This window comes from Mustelus asterias, chromosome 20 (genome assembly GCF_964213995.1).
Source record: "Mustelus asterias chromosome 20, sMusAst1.hap1.1, whole genome shotgun sequence".
NCBI classification, from domain to species: domain Eukaryota; kingdom Metazoa; phylum Chordata; class Chondrichthyes; order Carcharhiniformes; family Triakidae; genus Mustelus; species Mustelus asterias.
The window spans coordinates 71,318,458-71,341,562 of record NC_135820.1 but is presented as its reverse complement, the minus strand read 5'-3'; the positions used below and the strand labels follow the sequence as shown (position 1 = coordinate 71,341,562).

Genomic DNA, 23,105 nt, shown 5'->3' with positions numbered 1-23,105 from the left:
CCTGGATAGCTTCTGGTCTTGGTGGCTGACCCTGTAGTCCCAGAATATCCCAGAAACTTTGACCCAAATTGTCCATGCTGATTTACTCAGTCTCTTCCAGTGGGGTAGAAATGCCATTATTGCCCCTCAGTATCTCTATTTAGCGGAAAGGAAAATTGGCCCAGCCTCCTAGCCTTGGATCATGTGGAAAGTCCACGTATGCGGTCATCATGTGAAGACATGAGCCAGCTGAGTCTTGATGCTGTGTAAGGTAGAATTTTCCTCCTACACTGGTGGCCAAAGCTCACTAGAGCATGGTTTTTTTCAAAGTGGGGGGGTTGTGACTCGCACGGTTGAAAAAGGGTGATGCGCGATAAATCACATGGGAGGCAGGATGTACCCGGGAAATAAAGGCTTTTATTGCCAACAATAACGGAGCTACTATATACAATATACAATCCTAGACTAAAGGGTCACCAGGCAGAGCAGTGACCTTTATACCTCTCCCAGAAGGTGGAGCCAACTGGGGTGTACCATAGGACTATATTAACAGGTAGAACAGCCCAACCCTAACCCCAACAGTAACATATCTACAGACTCATAGTACTGGCCAGACCATGGCTCAGCACTCCTGGTGGTAAATGGGCACAGCCTCAAAATAAGGGGGGGCCGGTTCAGAACAGAGTTGAGGGGGAACTTCTTCTCTCAGAGGGTAGTGAATCTCTGGAATTCTCTGCCCATTGAAGTGGTGGAGGCTTCCTTGTTGAATATGTTTAAATCACGGGTAGATAGTTTTCTGATCGATAAGGGAATTAGGGGTCATGGGGAGCAGGCGGGTAAGTGGAACTGATTCGCTTCAGATCAGCCATGATCTTGTTGAATGGCGGGGCAGGCTCGAAGGGCCAGATGGCCTACTCCTGCTCCTATTTCTTATGTTCTTATGTAACCAACAATGGTTCACCACAAAGGGTCGCCAGGTATCCTGTTTAAAAAAAAAACACAGAGGGTGGGATTTTCCAGGAAAAGATCAACGGACCGTTTCATGGTCCACCTCCCCCCTCCCCACCGCCCGCTACGCTTCCCGTGGCAGGCGGAATGGGAAAATTCCCGGTTCTTTCAAAAGGTCGCGTGATGTGTTCAAAACATGGCGAGATATTCTGTGATCCTGCTCAGAAGAAAAGCGGAAACTTCTGTTTATAGCATGCATTTTTGTAGAAGGCCGTATGACACATAGGATCTCTTGACTCACTTATGACACAGTCAGCATGAGGAGGAAAAGCTGAGGATTGCCTGATACAATTCAAGTTATGTGTACTTTATGAAAGGAAAAAGTAAGAAGGTGCATTTTTAAGCCTACAATAAATCCCGTTCAGGCGGCACGGTGGCACTGTGGTTCGCACTGCTGCCTCACAGCGTCAGGGACCCCCGGGTTCGATTCCTGGCTTGGATCACTGTCTGTGTGGAGTCTGCACATTCTTCCCATGTCTACGTGGGTTTCCTCCGGGTGCTCCGGTTTCTTCCCACAGTCTGAAAGACGTGCTGGTTAGGGTGCATTGGCCGTGCTAAATTTTCCCTCGGTGTACCCGAACAGGCGCTGGAGTGTGGCGACTAAGGGATTTTCACGGTAACCTCATTGCAGTGTTAATGTAAGCTTGCGACACTAATGAATAAACTTTGAAAGTAGCCGCAGTATTGCAGCTTGCCTGGTCAGTGGGTCGCGAGGGGCTGCCATTTTGTAAAAGTGGCTTGCTGGAAAAAACGTTTGGAAATCACTTCACAAGAGGATGTTTGGTAATTGTGGAGCTCATAAGGGGTTAACAGAAAGTGAAGAATGGAGAAAACTGATTAAACTAATCCCCAAGTCCCAGAGGTGGAAAAACACTTCTGTCTGCAGCAACTAGTGTCGACTCTTGATTTTAGCATTTATATCACTTCCTGATCCGAGAAAGCAACGTTCAAGGGATGGGTGCATAATTGACTTAAATAGGTTGCACCATGCAGGATGTTGTTGGTAGTAAGTTTGCTATTATTGTGATGACATAGTGTTTGCAGGACAGAAACAGGCCATTTGGTCCAATTGATTTATGCTGGTGATTAGCCATAGGAACCTCCTTCCACGCACTCTTCATCTAATCCTGTCAGCCTATCCCTTCATACCCTTCTCCTTCATATAGGCATCTCTACTTTTCTGTGTTGGTGTGCGCTATGTTTGAACTACTCTCGAGATAAAGAGATTTCTCCTGAATTCCCTACTGGATATATTGCTGACTATAAGCACCCTATAGTATCCTCCCTCCATCTCTCCAACTCTCGACATCGTTTTCCTCCTTTAAAACACTTAAAGTTGACCTTGTTGAACAAGCTTTTAGTCATTGGGCCTAATATTCCTTTATGTGGCCCGGTGCTGTACTTTGTTTTATGATGGTGCTGCCAAGTACCTTGGGATGTTTCCTTACATTAATGGGGATAAAGGGGTCTTCTTCAAGATGACAGCCGGTGACTAGTGGTGCGCCTCAGGGATCGGTGCTGGGACCACAACTTTTCACAATATACATCAACGATTTAGAGGAAGGAACTGAAGACACTGTTGCTAAGTTTGCAGATGATACAAAGATACGTAGAGGGACAGGTAGTATTGAGAAAGCAGGGGGGCTGCAGAAGGATTTGGACAGGTAAGGAGACTGGACAAAGAAGTGGCAGATGGAATTCAATGTGGAAAAGTGTGAGGTGATGCACTTTGGAAGGAGGAATGGAGGCATAGACTATTTTCTAAATGGGAAAATGCTTAGGAAATCAGAAACACAAAAGGACTTGGGAGTCCTTGTTCAAGATTTTCTTAAAGTTATCGTGCAGTTTCAGTCGGCAGTTGGGAAAGCAAATGCAATGTTAGCATTCATGTTGAGAGGGCTAGAATGCAGGAGCAGGGATGTACTTCTGAGGCTGTATAAGGCCCTGGTCAGACCCCACTTGGAGTATTGTGAGCAGTTTTGGACCCCATCTTTAAGGAAGGATGTGCTGGCCTTGGAAAGGGTCCAGAGGAGGTTCACAAGAATGACCCCTGGAATGAAGAGCTTGTCGTATAAGGAACGGTTGAGGACTCTGGGTCTGTACTTGTTGGAGTTTAGAAGGATGAGGGGGGATCTTATTGAAACTTACAGGATACTGCGAAGCCTGGATAGAATGGATGTGGAGAGGATGTTTTCACTCGTAGGAAAAACTAGAACCAGAGGTCACAACCTCAGGCTAAGGGGACGATCCTTTAAAACAGAGATGAGGAGGAATTTCTTCAGCCAGAGAGTGGTGAATCTGTGGAACTCTTTGCCACAGAAGGCTGTGGAGGCTGGGTATTGAGTGTCTTTAAGACAGAGATAGATAGGTTCTTGATTAATAAGGGGATCAGGGGATATGGGAAAAAGCAGGAGAATGGGGATGAGAAAAATATCAGCCATGATTGAATGGCGGAGCCGACTCGACGGGCTGAATGGCCTAATTCTGCTCCTATGCCTTATGGTCTTACATTAAGGGCGTTGTATAAATATAAGTTATTGTTCTTTATGGTCCCCTTAGTTTTGGTCTCTCTGTAATCAGTCGTGTTAAAAAACATTAGGACCGGAACGTTCCGGCTGTTCACACCGGCGGGATTTTCCCATCCCGCTGCACTGAACAGAGATTTGGCTGGGTGCCAAATTCTCTGACCTCGCCGCAGCGGGAGCATGGCATGAATAGCCGGTAAGATCGCATCCTAAATTTTTAACACGTGGGCAGCACAGTGCCACAGTGGTTATCACTGCTGCCTCACAGCGCCAGGGACCCGGGTTCAATTCCTGGCTTGGGTCACTGCCTGTGTGGAGTTTGCACATTCTCCCCGTGTCTGCGTGGGTTTCCTCCGGGTGCTCCGGTTTCCTCCCACTGTCTGAAAGGCGTGCTGGTTAGGTGCATTGACCCGAACAGGTGCCGGAGTGTGGCAACTAGGGGAATTTCACAGTAACTTCATTGCAGTGTCAATGTAAGCCTTACTTCTGACACTAATAAATAAACTTTAAGTTTAACTAACAGTTTAAAACCCAGAGCTTTATACACCAGGAGGAGAAAGAGACCCCATTTTCTCTTTGAGATGTTCCTCATTTTACAAGTGCATTAAGTAAGGAAGGTAGAGACATGCCTTCCGATCATATTTCCACAATCACGTGTTGTACGGGACAATTGCAAGAGGTATCTCTCTTCACTGCTTCTGTGACTGACTATAAATTAGCCTGAACAATGCAGTCTAGTGACACAGCCCATTTCATGTACTTGGAGCTTTCAAGTTTGACTCTTTAAATGCTCAGAGAGAGGAGACCTGCAGTTATGGATTACATTTCTAGCTTTTAAGCAAATGGACACCATATTTTACATTTGTGTTGTAGCCTTTAGCGTTTCAATTCTTCTGCCTATTTTGGCCTATGATATCGGAAGAGCAGGATAGCTATTTCATTTACTTACCTAAAGTTGCATTTCACAGAATCACAGAATCGTTACAGCGCAGAAGGAGGCCATTTGACTTGATTTGATTTATTATTGTCACATGTATTAACATACAGTGAAAAGTATTGTTTCTTGCACGCTAAACAGACAAAACATACCGTTCATAGAGAAGGAAACGAGAGAGCGCAGAATGCAGTGTTACAGTCATAGCTAGGGTGTAGAGAAAGATCAACTTAATGCGAGATAAGTCCATTCAAAAGTCTGACGGCAGCAGGGAAGAAGCTGTTCTTGAGTCGGTTGGGACATGACCTAAGACTTTTGTATCTTTTTCCCGATGGAAGAAGGTAGAAGAGAGAATGTCCGGGGTGTGTGGAGTCCTTAATTATGCTGGCTGCTTTGCCGAGGCAGTGGGAAGTGTAGACAGAGTCAATGGATGGGAGGCTGGTTTGCGCGATGGTTTGGGCTACATTCACAACCTTTTGTAGTTCCTTGCAGTCTTGGGCAGAGCAGGAGCCATACCAAGCTGTGATACAACCAGAAAGAATGCTTTCTAGGGTGCATCTGTAAAAGTTGGTGAGAGTCGTAGCTGACATGCCAAATTTCCTTAGTCTTCTGAGAAAGTAGAGGCATTGATGGGCTTTCTTAACCATAGTGTTGGCATGTTTGGCCCTTCGTGTCTGTACCAGCTCTCCAAATGAGCATCATGACTTAGTTCAAGTTTAAGTTTATTTATCAGTGTCATAAGTAAGTTTACATTAACACTGCAATGAAGTTACTGTGAAAATCCCCTAGTCGCCACACAGGCGCCTGTTTGGGTAAGCTGAGGGAGAATTTAGCATGGCCAATGCACCTAATCAGCACGTCTTTCAGACTGTGGGAGGAAACCGGTGCACCCGGAGGAAACCCACGCAGACACAGGGAGAACGTGCAAACTCCGCACAGACAGTGACCCAAGCCGGGAATCGAACCCGGGCCCCTGGCGCTGTGAGGCAGCAGTGCTAACCATTGTGCCACCGTGCCACCTCTGCTGCGCCATTCCCCTGCCTTTTACTGCATCCGTGTACACTGTTTCTATTCAAGTAATTATCTAATGCCCTCGTGTATGCCTTGATTGAACCTGCCTCCACCGCACTGCCAGGCAGCGCATTCCAGACCTGAACCACATGTTGTGTGAAAAAGTTTTTCTCATGTCACATTTGTAAATCACTTTAAATCTGTTCCCCCTCGTTCTTGATCCTTCTGCGAGCAGGAATAGTTTGTTCCTACCTTCCCTATCCAGCCTGCTTATGAATTTGAACGTCTCTATCAATTCTCCTCTCAGCCTTCTGCTCTCCGCTAACTAGTTTCGAGTTAAAGTTTCCAATTTGAAGCTAACTGTGTTAAATGTATGTCTGGATAAGTTAAGATTTGTTGGTCTGAGTAGAGACATTTAATAGATGTGATCAGCATTTTGGGGAGTTGTGATAGCGTAAAGAGGGAGAACTGTTTCCGTTGTCAGGAGGGTTAGTAGCCGGATGTTATAGAGTGCTTTAGTAAGCATCTTCCCAGTTGAATGTATATATGGATGTCTTTATGGATATGAGTATGCGTGAGTGACGTTATTGGTAGTGCGGGCTTTCGCTGTTAGCCTCACCACGAGGGGTCTGTGTAACTAGCTGACTCCAGTTTTGAGTTGGTGCTGTACTGTGTTTTGATCTTTTCATAAGTAAAGAACATTAGATATCACAACGCCCTCAACTACCTTTTTCTGACCAAGTTACCACACCAGGGGTGGCACAGTGGTTAGCGCTGCTGCCTCATAGCGCCAGGGACCCGGGTTCAATTCCCGGCTTGGGTCACCGTCTGTGTGGAGTCTGCACGTTCTCCCTGTATCTACGTGGGTTTCCTCCGGGTGCTCCGGTTTCCTCCCACAGTCTGAAAGACGTGCTGGTCAGGTGCGTTGATCCGAACAGGCGCCAGAGTGTGGCGACCAGGGGAATTTCACAGTAACTTCATTGCAATGTTAATGTAAGCCTTACGTGTGAATAATAAATAAGTAAACTTTAAACTTTACTTTTCAGAGGACACAGATTTGAGTCAATTGACCAAAGAGCCATGAAAAGGAGATACTGGAAGGAATTCACTGGTCTCCCTGCGGCGTGTTTCTCACGGTGTTAGGCGGTACGGCATTTGCCAGTGGCAGGATCTTTGAGTTTCTATCCAAAATCCCATTGAATCCTCCCCACGCCGCCGGGAAAACCACAGCGGGGGTGCACCATTGGCAGGACCAGGAAACCCCCCGCCAGCGTGAACAGCCAGGGAATTCTGGCTATTCCCAAATTATACAAAAGTTCCACGGGGGCCTTTTGTTTCCAGTGAGCATCTTTAAGCGTCGTCGTGTTTTAAGGAAATCTTCTTTTCCTGACTCAGTTGAGTTATTATGAGGAAGTGCATTCTTGTGATATCTTCAGACAGCCATGTGTGGCCTATTTGATAAATGGCAGCATTTTTTTAATACGCGGAGACAAAGACAACTTGCCATCTTTACACCCACACAGGCACTTAGTCGCAAACACAAACACAGAGCTGAGGCACAATAGTTGGCGTACCTCCAATGTATGTCCTCCTAGGCACGCATCGCACTAGATAATTTGTTTCCACTAATCCCCCCTCCCTCCATGCCCCCCCCCCCCCAGTTTCAGTTTATCCCCTGCCATACTTTGGGAACATGCTGAAGTGTCCTTGATGCATAAAGGGCAGGCAAGAGAAGGCAAGTTTGCCCACTGTAATGACTTTAATCAGACAATTGAGGTAGGCCTGCATGAATATGAACTCCCTGATTAAGGGCCAAATTGATGGGCCAATTGGGGAGCCCCATGCTCAGTTCCTCTGGCACTCCAGATGTAGGCTGCTAACTGAGAGCACTCTGTCTAGTGTTGTTGGATCTTGTAAATAGAGGAATTTTGTTGAAGGGACTTCCGCCTTGAGGACTTATTACAGTGGTGACGGGGATGGGATTCGAACCTACGCGTGCACAGCACAATGGATCGGTTTTCACCAGCCTAGAGTCCACAAAATTCACAAAGTTGAACGGGATTTGGCACATCAGGATGACACTGTATCACCCAGCGTCAAATGGGCTGGTGGATAGAACAGTCCAGACCCTAAAGGCTGGGTTGAAAAAACAGCCAGTGGCGTCCACAGACACCAAACTCTCCCACTGGCTATTTGGTTATAGGACAACCCCACACGCCACCATGGGAATAGCTCCAGCGGAATTACTCTTGGGCAGACGACTCCGCACCAGATTGAGCCTGCTATTCCCAAACCAGGGGGGGAAAGTGGAAAAACACCAAGAAGCCCAATGCAGGGGCCACACAACACTCGCCAAGAGAGGCACTTCGATGCTGGTGAGAAAGCATGGGTAAGAAATTACGCAAATGGACCCACATGGATAGCAGGAACGGTCGAGTCCAGGACGGGACCGGTATCCTACCGGGTACGCGTGGGCAAGGCCGTCTCAAGGAAACACTTGGACCAGATCCGGGCCTCAAACTCACCACCCATTCCTGAGCCGAGTCGGCCCTGCAGACCTAGGGATGAAGAGAGTCCTCCTCTGCGGGCCAGCACCGATTCCCCAGCAACCCTGGCAGGAACCTCAGAGTCCAAAAATGGACAGAGGGGACGAAGCTGCAGCGGTTCCCTGGATACCGGAGGAAGAAGATGAACCAGCCCTCCGCTGCGGAAGAGATGGACACCCAACCAATACACTTCTCCAGCATCAGAGGCTGAGTTGGAGGATGTGGACCCGGTGCGCAAACGGAGGAGAAGACCCGTGGGGCAATCAGGATTCCACGGACTTTGGGGGAGAGAAGTGTAACAACTTTAATCAGGCAATTGAGGAGTGGTCGAATATGAACTCCCTGATTAAGGCCAAATTGGTGGTCCAATCGGGGAACTCTATGCTCTGCACTTAAACAGGAGTGCCAGTTCCTCTGACACTCCGGATGGAGACTACATTCTGAGAACACTCTGCATAGTGTTGTTGGATCTTGTAAATAATGGAATTTTGATGAAGGGACTTCTGCCTCCGAGGACCTATTGCGCCCACCATCCTGTCTCAAGCCCACAAAGGCTGGAGCATCATGACTGCACACATCTAACCCTCCCCCCATCCCTCCTGACGTCACGTACTCTTCTAAGGAGACCAAAAACAAAGAGAAATGGGGCCAGTGAGATAGAGGGGAACGCACTCCCCAACCATTTCCTTCCAACTTTCCCAGGCGATCAGAAATCACTTCCAGGAAATCAAGTTGGATCTAGAGTAACCAGGAAATACCCAAGTCCTGTCTCAGTTTTGTCAAGATGACAATTGTGCCACTATCCCCAACCAACAATATAAAACATTGAAAAATGTTCACTTGTCTGGAGTGCCAGGATGCACATCGATAAAACTGAAACAAAAATCTAAAGTGTGTCAAACTTTGAAGAGGGTTCAAAGCTCCTGTGATTTGATATTTAGATTTCTACGTCAGCTTAATCATCTCCTGATCTTTCTTTTCTGAGTGTACGTATGTTCTGCGACTATCCTGTCCTGAAGTAAGGTTTCGCAGCAGCGACGTTATCAAGACTCTGACTTCCTATTTGCACTGTTTCTGATGGAAACTCGGACCCGGTGACATGCACGCAGAGGAAGTCGCTTGTCAGTTTGCAATCTGCGGCGTTTGTGAACAGGAAGCGTTAAAGGTAAAATGGAGTACTGGCTGCCCTGCTGATGATAAGTTGTGTGGACCTGACGAATATTGCTTTGCCACGAAGCAAAGTACATTCTTCCGGTTGAGCTTTTCCAGGTAAAAAAAAACTTACATTTTATTTGATGTTTTCTGGTCTGTGTTGGCTCCTTGAGAATTTCAATCTCTCTGTCTGCGATGCCATGTGATATTTGAGGCTCAGTTATTAAGCTATTGAAGTTGCATTCAACTAAATTTCATTTGAAAAAAATCCCTTTTTGATATCAGTTATGACAAAGGTACTTCCAGAGAAACCAGCATTGTTGTCCTTACAAGAGAGATGGTGAAAAGGAGAGTTAATAGATTCATTCAGAATGTTGGGAGCTCTAGATGGAATAAGTAGGGATAGAGTCATAGAGTCACAGAGGTTTACAGAAACAAACCCTTCGGCCCAACTTGTCCATGCTGCCCCTTTTTTAACCCCTAAGCTCGTCCCAGTTGCCCGCGTTTGGCCCATATCCCTCTGTACCCATCTTACCCATGTAACTGTCTAAACGCTTCTTAAAAGACAAAATTGTACCCGCCTCTACTACTACCTCTGGCAGCTTGTTGCAGACACTCACCACCCTCTGTGTGAAAAAAGTTCCCCTCTGGACCCTTTTGTATCTCTTCCCTCTCACCTTAAACCTATGCCCTCTAGTTTTAGACTCCCCTACCTTTGGGAAAAGATATTGACTATCTAGCTGATCTATGCCCCTCATTGTTGAGGGGCATAGATTAACTAATCTATGCTGATCTAATCTAAAATAATCTATGATCTAGCTGATCTATGTCCCTCATGGAGAAGCTGTTTCCACTTGTAGAAGGAGAGGACACTGATTGGCAAATTAGAGAGGCAAATCCTTTTTTGCAATGAGTTGTTAAGATCAGGAATGTGTTGCTGAAAGGGGTGTTGGAAACAGATTGAATAGTCATTTTCAAAAGGAAATTGGATAAATATCTAAAATGAAAAAAAATTCCAGGGCTGTGAGTTGGGGAGTAGGTCTAACTGGACAGATCCCTTGGAAAGGGCTAACAGACAGGCGTGGCTAAATGAGATTTCATGTGTCGTATCACTCTAATATGTCCAAAGATGTGCAGGTTAGGCTGATTGGCCATGCTAAATTGATCCTAGTGTCAGGGGATTAGCAGGGTAAATATGTGGGGTTACGGGAATAGAGCCTGGGTGGAATTGTGGTCGGTGCAGACTCGATGGGCTGAATGGCCTCCTTCTGCACTGTAGGAATTCTATGATTCTATGTGAAAGATGATTTTTTTTTGTGGGTATTTTTATGTTGATTTTTTTTCCGCTCTTAAGCTGAGGGGAGTAATAGTTGGGGAGCAAAATAATTTCGCCTGCACTTTCGCTGTTAACAATTTTGGTACCTCTTCTACAAATATACACTAACATGCAACACTATGATATGTTCATGACTCGAGTCAATAACACGCTTTGTCCACGGATCAGGAGAGAAATATGGGTTCAGCTCCCGCAAGAGGATTTGAGCTCATAATAAAAACAGAAAGTGCTGGAAAATCTCAGCAGGTCTGACAACATCTAGCGAGAGAGAAATATTGTGAGTGTTTCGTGTCCAACATGACCCTTCTCCAGTTCCAAAGAGTCATGATAGGTTTGAAATGTTATTTCTCGCTCTACAGATGCTGCCAGACCCGCTGAGTTTTTCATGCACTTCCTGATTTTATCTTCGATTTCCAGCATCCGCAGTATTTTACTTTTATTTGAGCTTGTAACCAGATTTGATGTTACAGCAGCAACTTACATTTTTATGGCGCCTTTTAAAGAGTAAGATGTCTCATTTGTTATTGAACAAACTTGAATACAAAGCCAGATAGGATCATAGACTCCCTATAGTGCAGAAGGCCATTCAGCCCATCCAGTCTGCATTGACTCTCCAACAGAGCATCTTACTCAGGCCTTATCCCCGTAACCCACGTATTTACCCCACTAATCCCCCTAACTACACATCCTGGGACACTTAAGGAACAATTTAGCATGGCCAATCCATCTAACCTGCACATCTTTGGACTGTGGGAGGAAACCAGAGCACCCGGAGGAAATCCACACAGACACGAGGAGAATGTGCAAACTCCACACAGACAGTGACCCAAGGCCGGAATTGAACCCTGGTTCCCGGCGCTGTGAGGCAACAGTGCTAATCATTGTGCCACTGTGCCACTACATAAAGAGATATTTGGACAGGAGATCACAAAGACCTTGGTCAAAAAAAGGTGGTTGAAAGGTGTGGAGAGAAGTGAGAGAAATGCAGAGCTTAGGGCCTAGGCAGCTGAAGGCATGGCTGCTAATGGTGGGGCAATGGAAATTGGGGATGTGCAGGAGGATCGAGAGGGAGATCTTGGAAGGTTGGAGGACTGGAGGAGATTACAGACAATGGGGGGTGGGGGGCTGCCATGGAGAGATATGAACCCAAAGATGGGAATTTGAAATTTGTGGCGTTATCAGACTGAGAGCCAGTATAGGTCAACATAGCACTGAGGGCATGCTGCAATATTGGAAGGGTCATTCCTCAAACCCGTGTCTGTTTTGGACCTTGATAATGCTGTGACTCTTGAAAGAGGAGAAGAAGATTCTCCTGGTGATCTGGCCAACATTCTTTCCTCAACCAACATCACTGGGTGGGTGCAGGAGAAACAAATGAACGAGTCTTCCCGCTCACTGCTATTTGTGAAACATTACTAATACAGAATGATTGCTGCATCGACCAGTCACTGTACTGTTAACAGTAATTGTGAAATGCTTTGAGACATTCCAACGATATGATGAGGTGCTTTACAAATTCTATTGTTGTTGTGGTAGCTGTGGGCGGCATGGTAGCATCGTGGTAAGCACTACTGTCTCACAGCGCCAGGGACCCGGGTTCGATTCCTAGCTTGGGGTCACTGTCTGTGTGGAGTTTGTACGTTCTCCCCGTGTCTGCGTGGGTTTCCTCCTGGCGCTCCGGTTTCCTCCCACAGTTTGAAAGATGTGCTGGTTAGGTGAATTGGCCGTGCTAAATTCTCCCTCAGTGTACCTGAACAGGTGCCGGAGTGTGGCGACTAAGGGATTTTCACAGTAACTTCATTGCAGTGTTAATGTAAGCCTACTTGTGACACTAGTAGATAAACTTTACTTTAAGCTGTTCTTTTTTTGGTACAGCCAGTTTCCTGTCAGCATTCCCGTCCATTTAATATCAATCTCTCTTCAGTTTTGGGCTGGCTTGTGCTGTTGACTCAATGCCCCCTGGGGCCTTGGTTTCAGCTGATTTCAGACTGATTTCGCTAGGCAGAGAAAGAGATGAGTTTCATTCTGTGCACCTGGTTGGAGTTGAACTTCTCGTCCTCTTTTGATGAAAAGGCAGTAAGGCTGTCATTTTATTTCAGTGCAAAAGGTTGATCAGGAAGGGATATTCTGGTTACCTCCTTGTGTACGTGTGAGTGAATCCCTTTCGCTCACAGCACAAACCTGAATTAGATTTGCTTTCAGATGCACAACTTTTAAAATTCATTCTTGGGATGTGGGTATTGCTGGCTAGACTAGCATTTATTGCCCATACCTTAAGAAGGTGGTGACGGCATGATGGGGTGGCACAGCGGCACAGTGGTTAGCACTGCTGCCTCACAGCGCTAAGGACCCGGGTTCAGTTCCCGGCTTGGGTCACTGTCTGTGTGGAGTTTACACATTCTCCCCGTGTCTGCGTGGGTTTCCTCCCACAGTCCAAAGATGTGCTGGTTAGGTGAATTGGCCATGCTAAATTCTCCCTCAGTGTACCCGAACAAGCGCTGTAGTGTGGCGACTAGGGGATTTTCACCGTAACTTCATTGCGATGTGACTGTAAGCCTACTTGTGACATTAATAAATAAATAAACGTTACAAGCTGTTTTCTTGAATTGCTGTAGTCGATGTGGAGTAGGTACATCCACCGTGCTGTTAGGGAAGGAGTCCCAGGATTTTGACCCAGCGACAGTGAAGGGTCAGCGATATACCTCCAAGTCAGGATGGTGAGAGGCTTGAGGGGAACCTCCAGTTTGGTGGTGTTCCCAGGTATCTGCTACTCTTGTCCTTCTAGCTGGGAGCGATCATGGGTTTGGAAGGTATTGCCTAAGAAGCTTTGGTGATTTCCCGCACTGCATCTTGTAGATGGTACACACTACATTTACCTGTGCATCAGTGGTGGAGGGATTGAGTGTTTGTGGAAGGGATGTCATTCAAGTGGGGCTGCTTGTTCTTGGATGGTGTTGAGCTTTTTGAGTGTTGTTGGAGCTGCCCCCATCCAGGCAAGTGGGGAGTATTCCATCACATTCCTGACTTGTGCCTTGTAGATGTTGGATAGGCTTTGGGGAGTCAGGAGGTGAATTACTTGCCGGAGGATAGCTAGTTTCTGACTTGCTTTTGTAGCCACAGTATTTACATGGCTGGTCCAGTTCAGCTTCTGGTCAGTGGTAACCCCCAGGAGGTTGATAGTGGGGGATTCAGCGATGGTAATGCCATTGAATGACAAGGGCTGATGGTTCGATTCTCTCTTGTTGGAGATGGTCATCACTTGGCACTCGTATGGTGCGAATGCTCCAAATATAAAATTGACTATTTTACCTTTTAAAAACATTGCAACGGAGAACCAGACTTGTGCTGTGTAATAATTTTCATATCGGAATTACCGGGTGACTGTGTATACCGGTAGGAATGCTAACCTAGGGGTAATGTTACTGGACTAGTTAGCCAGAGGTTTGGAATAATGCTCCAGTTCAAATCCCACCCCAGCTGGAATAATTCAAATTTAACTAATAGATCCATGGAATTACCTGGCGAGTAACTCACCTGCTGACCCTCCGAAGCTTGTCCACCATTCAAAAGGCACAGGTCAGGAGCGGAATGAAATGCTTTCACCTGCCTGGGTGAGTGCAGCCCTCACAATGCTCGAGAAGCTCAATGCATCCAGGACAAAGCAGTCCATGTGATCAGCACTCCACCCACCACCTTAATCCACCACTCCCTCCACCAGTGGCAGGATTGTGCACCATCATCAAGATGCACTGCAACAACTCAGCAATGCTCCTTCAATAGAACCTTCCAAACCTGTGACCTCCGCCACGTAGAAGGACGTGGGCAGCAGATGGACATGGGAGCATCACCAGCTGCAGGTCCGCTCCAAGTTGATCTGAATTGTGACTTGGAACGGTATCGCCGCCATCCCTTCAAACGTTGCTGAGTCAGCATCCTGAACCTCCCTCCCTTAACTGCTGGTGGTCTTTGTCTCAGCTATTAATTTTTGATAACGCAAACCACAGCTTCACAACCCTCTGTCTTTCTGGAAACACATTCCACGCTTTGGATTTAGAATCATAGAAGATTCTAGAAGGAGGCCATCTGGCCCATCGAGTCTGCAACCAACAACAATCCCACCCAAGCCCTATCCCCCTAACCCCACATATTTATTCCGCGAATCCTTCCAACCTACACATCCCGGGACACTAAGGGGCACTTTAGCATGGCCAATCAATCTAACCCGCACATTTTTGGACTGTGGGAGGAAACCGGAGCACCCGGAGGAAACCCACGCAGACACGGGGAGAATGTGCAAACTCCACAGTGGCCCAAGCTTGGAATTGAACCCAGGTACCCAGAGCTGTGAGGCAGCAGTGCTAACCACTGTGCCAACATGCCGCCCACGGATCACAGTGGTTTGATCTTATATGTATGTAGCCTCATTATAGACTCCCTCACCTACTGGAAACAATTGGTTTCTTTTTACCCTCTCCCATCCATTCGTACTTTGAACGTCTCTAGTCAAGCTCCATTCTAAAGGACAATATTGTGACTGAATCGTATCATAAGTACCCTCTAATATAGGATGAGTACTTAGACTATGTTTGCGTGATTTAAATGCAATTTATTCAAGTGTAATCATTTCAACCAGCACACGTGTTTTTACTGAGTGCTGATCGAGAGTTTCATTCTGCTCTGATGACCCTCGCCAACCTTGTGCCATTGGATCATGGCGTGAGCTTTAACCGCATAATCGAGCCATGATTAGACCTCAGAAATGTCTCCTCACTCTTCCCCTGCCTCAGCGCATCTGCTGCTAAAACCCTCATCCATTCTGTCGCAGCCTCTAGACTTGACGGTCTGACGCATGGTGTTTGACTTTCCATCTCCCACTCTTGGTAACCTTGAGGGCTGGAATTTTACCGTCCCGCCCGCCACGGGAATCGGAGCAGGCGAGGGGCGGACCATGGAAACCTCTGTTGACCTCGGGTGGGATTTTACGGTTTTGGGACGAGCGAAGCCATGAAATCCTGCCTGAGGTCTTCCAAAACACTGCCTGTGTTCGCACTCGAGCCGAGTTCCATTCATCCATTAGATCTGTGCAACACCTTTATTTTAGTCCTTGTTTTGTTATGTTATCCTTCTTTTCAAACTCTCATGTCCTGTGACCTGTGGAATTCCCTGCCCAGTGAAGCAGTTGAGGTTACCGCATTGAATGTTTTTAAGGCAAGGATAGATACATTTTTGAACAGTACAGGAATTAAGGGTTATGGTGAGCGGGCGGGTAAGTGGAGCTGAGTCCACGGAATGGTCAGCCAAGATCTTATTGAATGGTGGAGCAGGCTCGAGGGGCCAGATGGCCTACTCCTGCTCCTAGTTCTTATGTTCTTATGTCTTAACCTCTGCCCATTCCTATAATACTCTCCCACCATACAACCCTCCTAGATATCTGCACCATAATCCTGGCCTCCTGAGCACCCCTCATCCTAATTGCCCCACATCATTCTCAAATCCATCGAGTAAAGACATTCCAACGCGAGCCAACTAAATAGGTTCGAGAAACGTAAGATACAGAAGCAGAATTAGGCCATTTGGCCCATTGAGTCTGCTCTGCCGTTCAATCATGATATGATTCCCATCCCCATTCTCCTGCCTTCTCCCTGTAACCCTTGATCCCCTTATTGATCAAGAACCTATCTATCTCTGTCTTAAAGACACTCAATGACCTGGCCTCCGCAGCCCTCTGTGGCAAAGAGTTCCACAGATTCACCACCCTCTGGCTGCAGAAATTCCTCCTCATCTCAGTTTTAAAGGAGTGTCCACTCAGAGATTGTGCCCTCAAGTTCTAGTCTCTCCCACAAGTGGAAACATCCTCTCCACATCCACTCTATCCAGCTCTCTCAGTATTCTGTAAGTTTTACCAATACTGTGGTCCCTGTATGGGGGGGGGGGGGGCAATCCTTTGAGGGCCTCGTGATTGGGCCAGACCCAATGGAGAGTCTGCACAGGAAGCCAAGCCAATCGGGAACAAGGTTGCACACCCTGGGACAGGGAGGAACCTCATTGCAGCCAGGGAAGAGGAGAGAGTAGACTTGTGTATTAGTTCTGTCAGATCCTTATCTTGTATCTATATTATATTGATAATAAACCGTTCATTGTTGAAGACACAGCAAGTCACCTCTGATTTTATTACAAGTACCTTTACAACGCTTTCTTTAGCTGCATGAGTGGAGAATGATAATGGGTCGGACTTCACCCCCAGTTGTGCTTAAATTTGCATTTGGCCATGAAGGTCAAATTTGGCGCATTTGGTGGCACGGTAGCGCAGTGGTTAGCACTGCTGCTTCACAGCTCCAGGGTCCCGGGTTCAATTCCCGGCTCGGGTCACAGTCTGTGTGGAGTTTGCACATTCTCCTCGTGTCTGCGTGGGTTTTCTCCGGGTGTTCCGGTTTCCTCCCACAGTCCAAAGATGTGCGGGTTAGGTTGATTGGCCAGGTTAAAAATTGCCCCATAGAATCCTAAAATGCCTCGGTTAGAGGGATTAGCGGGTAAATATGTGGGGGTAGGGCCTGGCTGGGATTGTAGTCGGTGCAGACTCGATGGGCCGAATGGCCTCCTTCTGCACTGTAGGGATTCTATGATCTCTGAACATGTGCAGGGCAAGTTCCCGTCAGCCAATCATCCAAAAAGCGCAGAGCATCAGGAACTGGTGTGAAACGGAGCTAGCTGATCTCTCCCTGGTCTCAAACCCTCCTCCTCACCTGTTCCCCATATCCCTTGAAGCCATTTTTATTTATCAGAAATATGTCTATCTCCTTCTTGAAACCATTCAACGATTCATAAAATCCATCATATTTCAGTTCTGAAGAGGAGTCATACGGACTTGAAACATTATCCCTCTTTCTCTCCCCACAGATGCTGCCACACCTGCTGAGTATTTCCACCATTTTCGATTTTATTTAAGATTTCGAGGGTCCAGAATATTTTGCTTGTATTGTGGGAAACATGCCAGCCTCTTCACACGCAACAAGCTCCCACCCACAGCATTGTGATAATGACCAGATCATTTGTTTTGTCGCGATGGTAATTGAGAGGTATAAATATCGGTAGGGCACCTGATATAATTCCCCTGCTCCTATTTGAAATGCTGTGGTGGGGTCCTTTATGTCTGTTACACAGAGCATGTGAGCAAGGAGCTGGAGAAGTCCATTCGGCCCCTCGAGCCTACCCTGCCATTCAATGAGATCGTGGCTGACCTGATAGTAACCTCAAATCTGCATCCCACTTACCCCCAATAACCTATCAACCCCCCTCCCCCTCCTTGCTTACCAATCACAGAATTGTTACTACGCAGAGGGAGACCATTTGGCCCATCATGTCTGTCCCAGCACCAAAATCTATCCAGCTCTGCTTTAAAAACTTTGATAGACTCTGCTTCCGCTGCCTTTGCAGAGAGTTCCAAAGACTCATAACCTTCTGAGGGAAATAATCTCACCTGATCTTCATTTTAAATGGGTGGCCCCATATTCTTAAACAGTGACCCCCAGTTTTAGATTCTCCCACAAGAGGGAAGTATTCTCTCCATGTCCACCCTGACAAGACCCCTCAGGATCTTATATATTTCAATCAAATTGCCTCTGACTCCAACGCAGAAAGACACTGATTTGAAATCTCAACTGAAAGATGGTCCCTCTGCCGGTGTAGCCCTCCCTCAGCGCTGTAAACTTAAAGTTTATTTATTTGTCACAAGTAGGCTTACATTAACACTGCAATGAAGTTACTGTGAAAATCCCCGAGTCGCCACACTCCGGCGCCTGTTCAGGTCAATGCACCTGACCAGCACATCTTTCAGATTGTGGGAGGAAACCGGAGCACCCGGAGGAAACCCACGCAGACACGGGGAGAATGTGCAAACTCCGCACAGACGGTGACCCAGGCCGGGAAACGAACCCGGGTCCTTGGCGTTGTGAGGCAACAGTGCTGACCACTGTGCCACCGTGCCTGCCCTGGAGTGAACTGGAATATGGGTCTAGATTTGTTTGTGCTCACATCTCTCGTGGGACTTGAGCCCACACATCTTTTGACTCAGAGGCGAGAGTTCTACCCAACAGCAGACGCTGAGCTAATTTTCAGCACAATCTACCCCATGCTCAGCCGAACGTAACAGTAATCAACCCTACTTTTTATTTATATACACTTTTGACTTGTACTGTCTGTACTCTGGGCTAATAAAATGAATGCTATGTTCTTTAAAGTGAGCTGGACAAATTTAACATTTCCATTCTGGGCACAAGTAATCTTAAGCGAAGTCTTTCTGTGGCTTCGCTGTTGAGTTGTTTACCAACTGTTCAGGCTGTGTTACAGAGTTGTGAAAATGGTCTGTGAGACACAGGAAGAACCTGTATCAGGGTGTGAAACAAGCACTCAATGTGTCTATGCGTCATGTACCAAGTGAGCATCACAAGGAGGTCACTGTCAAAATGCGAGGTTCCTTCTTGCGAAATACTTTGCGTTGAGTCAATGGGACAGCAAGTGTTGGAATGAGAGGCGAATATTCAGCCATTGGTTTCTGGTGTGTTTTATCTACCCTAAAAACATCTTTACAATACAACTAGTCAACTCCTAAGTCATTGCACACCAGGAGTGAAGACTAAATTGTTTTTATTTGTACTATTATGCACAAGTTCTGGTCAGACCACATTTGGAGTATTGTGAGCAATTTTGGGCCCCATATCAAAGGAGGGATGTGCTGGCCTTGGAAAGGGTCCAGAGGAGCTTCACGAGAATGATCCCGGGAATGAAGAGCTTGAGGTATGAGGAGCGTTTGAGGACTCTGGCACTGTACTCCATAGAGTTTAAAAGGCTGAGGGGGGGATCTCACTGACACCTACAGAATACTAAAAGGCCTGGATAGACTGGACGTGGAAAAGATGTTTCCATTAGTAGGAGAGGCTCGGATCCGAGGACACAGCCTCAGAGTAACCAACCCTTTAGAATCGAGATGAGGAGGAATTTCTTCAGCCAGAGGGTGGTGAATCTGTGGAATTCATTGCCACAGAAGGCTGTGGAGACCAAGTCTCTGAGGTTCTTGATTGGTAAGGGGGTCAAAGGTTACAGGGAAAAGGCGGGAGAATGGGGTTGAGAAACATATCAGCCACGATTGAATGCGGGAGCAGACTTTATGGGCCGAATGGCCTAATTCTGCTTCTATATCTTATGGTCTTATGGTCTAAGTTGTGTCTCCAAGGAGACCAATGTCTCCAGATTTTATTGGATTGTCCTGTATTTGGGCTTGTTGCCCCATGTCCAGGTTTGTTTGAAGGTCCCGTATTTGCGATGTTGGAGTTTTGCGCACTGGACTCTCCTGTTTGATCCTTTCTCTGGCACGCCCAGAATGAAGAAACAGTCAAGGTGCAAAATAAGAACACTGGTCCGGCCTGCTCTTGAATCCCTTAAAAAGTAAAAACTGGGTAATAAGAGTACAGATCCAAACTGTTTATTTCCTGTAGCAACACCACCACCCCTCACATGCCCCACAGGGGCTCACAGCTCTGGCAGTAGCCGCCCCCCCCCGCCCCCGCCCCCACCAACCCCTGGATATTGGTCACCCTAGTGGTAATATTCATGCTTCTGACTGAGAGAGTTGAACCCTAGGCTGACACTCCAGTAAGCGCTGAGGGTGTGCTGCACTGTCAGAGGTGCTTGTTTTGTTTTGGATGAGGCATGAAGCCAAGGCCTCGTTAGGTGGATGTATATGTTTCCGTGGCACTCTTGGAAACAGAGCAGGGGAGTTCTGTCCAGTCACATGACCAACAGTGATTTCTCAACCAACGTCACTTAATCACAGGTCATTATCTCATCACTGCTCGTGAGAACCTCATCATCGCACCGTTGCCGTGAGAACCTTCAGATTGGTTGCTGTGTATCCCAATGACAACAGTAACTACACTTCAGAAGTACTTAATTGGATGGAAAGCACCATGAGAGGTTCCTGAGATCATAGAAGATGCTAAAGAAACATGGGATGGGATTTTCCGGCCTCGCTTGCCCCGAAAGCGGAAAATCCCGCCCGAGGTCAACAGACCTTTCCATGGTCCGCCTCTCGTCCGCTCCGATTCCCGTGCCGGGTGGGACTGTAAACTTCACCCCAGGATCTTTCCTTTCTCCAACTTTAACAAAATGCTTCCTTTGGGATTGGTCAGTCCCTTTTTTATTAATTTACGGGATGTGGGCGTCACTGGCTGGGCCCAGCATTTATTACCCATCCCTAACTGCCCTCCATTCCAGAGAGCATTTGAGAGTCAACCACATTGCTGCGGCTCTGGAGTCACATGTAGGCCAGACCAGGTAAGGACGGCAGATTTCCTTCCCTAAAGGACATGAGTGAACCAGTTGGGTTTTTCGGACAATTGTTTCATGGTCATCACTAAACTTTTAATTCCAGATTTTTATTGAATACAAATTTCACCATCTGCCAAGGTGAGATTTGAACCCAGGTCCCCAAATCTTACCCTGGGTCTCTGGATTGCTAGTCCAATGACAATACCACTATGCCTCCACCTGAAGTTACAGCTTCCCACTTCATCACATCATTCCTCTTGCCACTTGATCTTTTGCCATCAAGCTTTTCAGACAATAGTAGAGTCATAGAGATACACAGCAGTCCAACTTGTCCATGCTGACCAAGTTTCCTAATCTGAACTAGTCCCATTTGCCTGCGTCTGGCTCATATCCCTGTAAATCTTTCCCATCCATGTTCCTGTCCAAACATCTTTTGAACATTGCAATTGTACCCGCCTCTATCACCTCCTCTGGCAGCTCATTCCATACACGCAGTACTACCCTCTGTGTGAAAAGGTTGCCCCTCAGGCCCCTTTTAAATCTTTCCCCTCTCACCTTAAACCTATGCCCTCTAGTTTCAGACTACCCTATTACTAATGACCTATTATTAATTCAGCTATGGCCATTACATTGAAGGTGAGTAATTTTCGCATTCAGAACCATCCTCATCACTGCTTTCTCATGCTTCTCATTTATCATTCTTCTTGTCTGTTTTGCTTTTTGACCCAGTTTTCCTTCTCTTAACGTGGTTTTCAGACAGAAATAACGCTCAAGTATTTGACATAACTAATTTTTGTACAGATCCACGAAATGTTTTTGCCACTAAATTGTGCATTGGGATTTTATATTTCTGGGTGATAACTTTATAATTTGTATTTGTGGGCGGTTGGTTAGCAACTGCTGCCTCACAGCGCCAGTGAGCCAGGTTCGATTCCGGCCTCGGGCGACTGCCTGTGTGGAATTTGCACATTCTCCCCGTGTCTGCGTGGGTTTCCTCCCGGGCGCTCCGGTTTCCTCCCACAGTCCAAAGATGTGCGGGTTAGGTTGATTGGCCGTGCTAAATTGACCCTAGTGTCAGGGGGATTAGCAGGGTAAATGTGTGGGGTTACGGGAATGGGGTCTGGGTGGGATTGTAGTCGGTGCAGACTCGATGGGCCGAATGGCCTCCTTCTGCACTGAAGGGATTTTATGATGAGATGATTAAAGGTGTTGATAGCGTTAAAAACAAATTTACATTTATATAGCACCTTTCACAACCATGGGAAATCCCGAGCACTTTACAGCCAATTAAGTTGTTTTGAAAGGTAGTCACTGAAACTTGGCAGCCAATGTGTATGAGACAAGCTCGAGTTTGCCAATTGTGGGATTCCACAATTGGAATGTGATAATCAGATGATCTGTCTTTGCAATGTTAATTGAGGGATAAATATTTGCCGGGACACATGGGGAGAATTCCCCTGCTCTTGAAATAGTGCCCCGGGAGTGTTTTACATTCACCTCAGAAGGTAAGGTTGGGACCTCTGTTTAAAAGGTCTTACCTGAAAGGCAGGATCTCTGACCATGCAGCACTCCCTCAGTACCGCTCCGGAGTGTCGGCCAAGATTCTTGTGCCCGGGTCCTGGGGCGAGATTTGAACCCACAGCCTCCTGACTCAAAGGGCTACCAACTGAACCATGGACTGACACACTTGATGACGTAGGGAGAAACTACTTCTTCTAATGGGAGAGTCAAGAATGAGGTGGAGGGTTATAGGCGTGGGGAGGATGGGGAAGGGGGTGTATAATTTTAAACTTAGAGCTAAACCATTCAGGGGTGATGTCAGAAAACAATTTTGCCACAAAGGCTCATGGAAATCTACAACTCTTTTTCTCTCTCTGCCAAACTTAGAAGAAGTGTCAAGGGTTACGGAACCAAGATTAATATACTTCTTTGCAAATGGCAGAATAAGCTTGGGGTGGCACAGTGGTTAGCACTGCTGCCACACAGCGCCAGGGACCCGGACCCGGCTTGGGTCACCGCCTATGTGGAATCTGCACGTTCTCCCCGTGTCTGCATGGGTTTCCTCCGGGTGCTCCGATTTCCGTCCGAAAGACATGCTGTTTAGATGCATTGGCCATGCTTAATTCTCCCTCAGTGTGCCCGAGCAAGCACCGTAGTGTGGCAACTAGGGGATTTTCACAGTAACGTCATTGCAGTGTTAATGTAAGCCTACTTGTGACACCAATAAATAAACTAATAGTTGTTTGAGGCTATGTCCTCTAAAAATTTCAAAACTTAGAAGAGGTATCAAA

General features: G+C 46.8%; 1 protein-coding gene across 2 annotated transcripts in view; it reads left to right on the top strand.

Moving 5' to 3' along the window:
- Positions 1–23,105, top strand: part of ppp1r16b (protein phosphatase 1, regulatory subunit 16B) — a 161,303-nt gene that overhangs the window by 9,723 nt on the left and 128,475 nt on the right. Inside the window, exon 1 of one of the 2 annotated variants that reach the window (XM_078236163.1) lies at positions 9,032–9,272. The exons of the other annotated variant lie outside the window; for it this stretch is intronic. The gene's annotated coding sequence lies outside the window, so the exon portion shown is untranslated. Of the gene's footprint in view, positions 1–9,031; positions 9,273–23,105 lie in introns of those variants that run through there. 2 annotated transcript variants of the gene reach the window in all.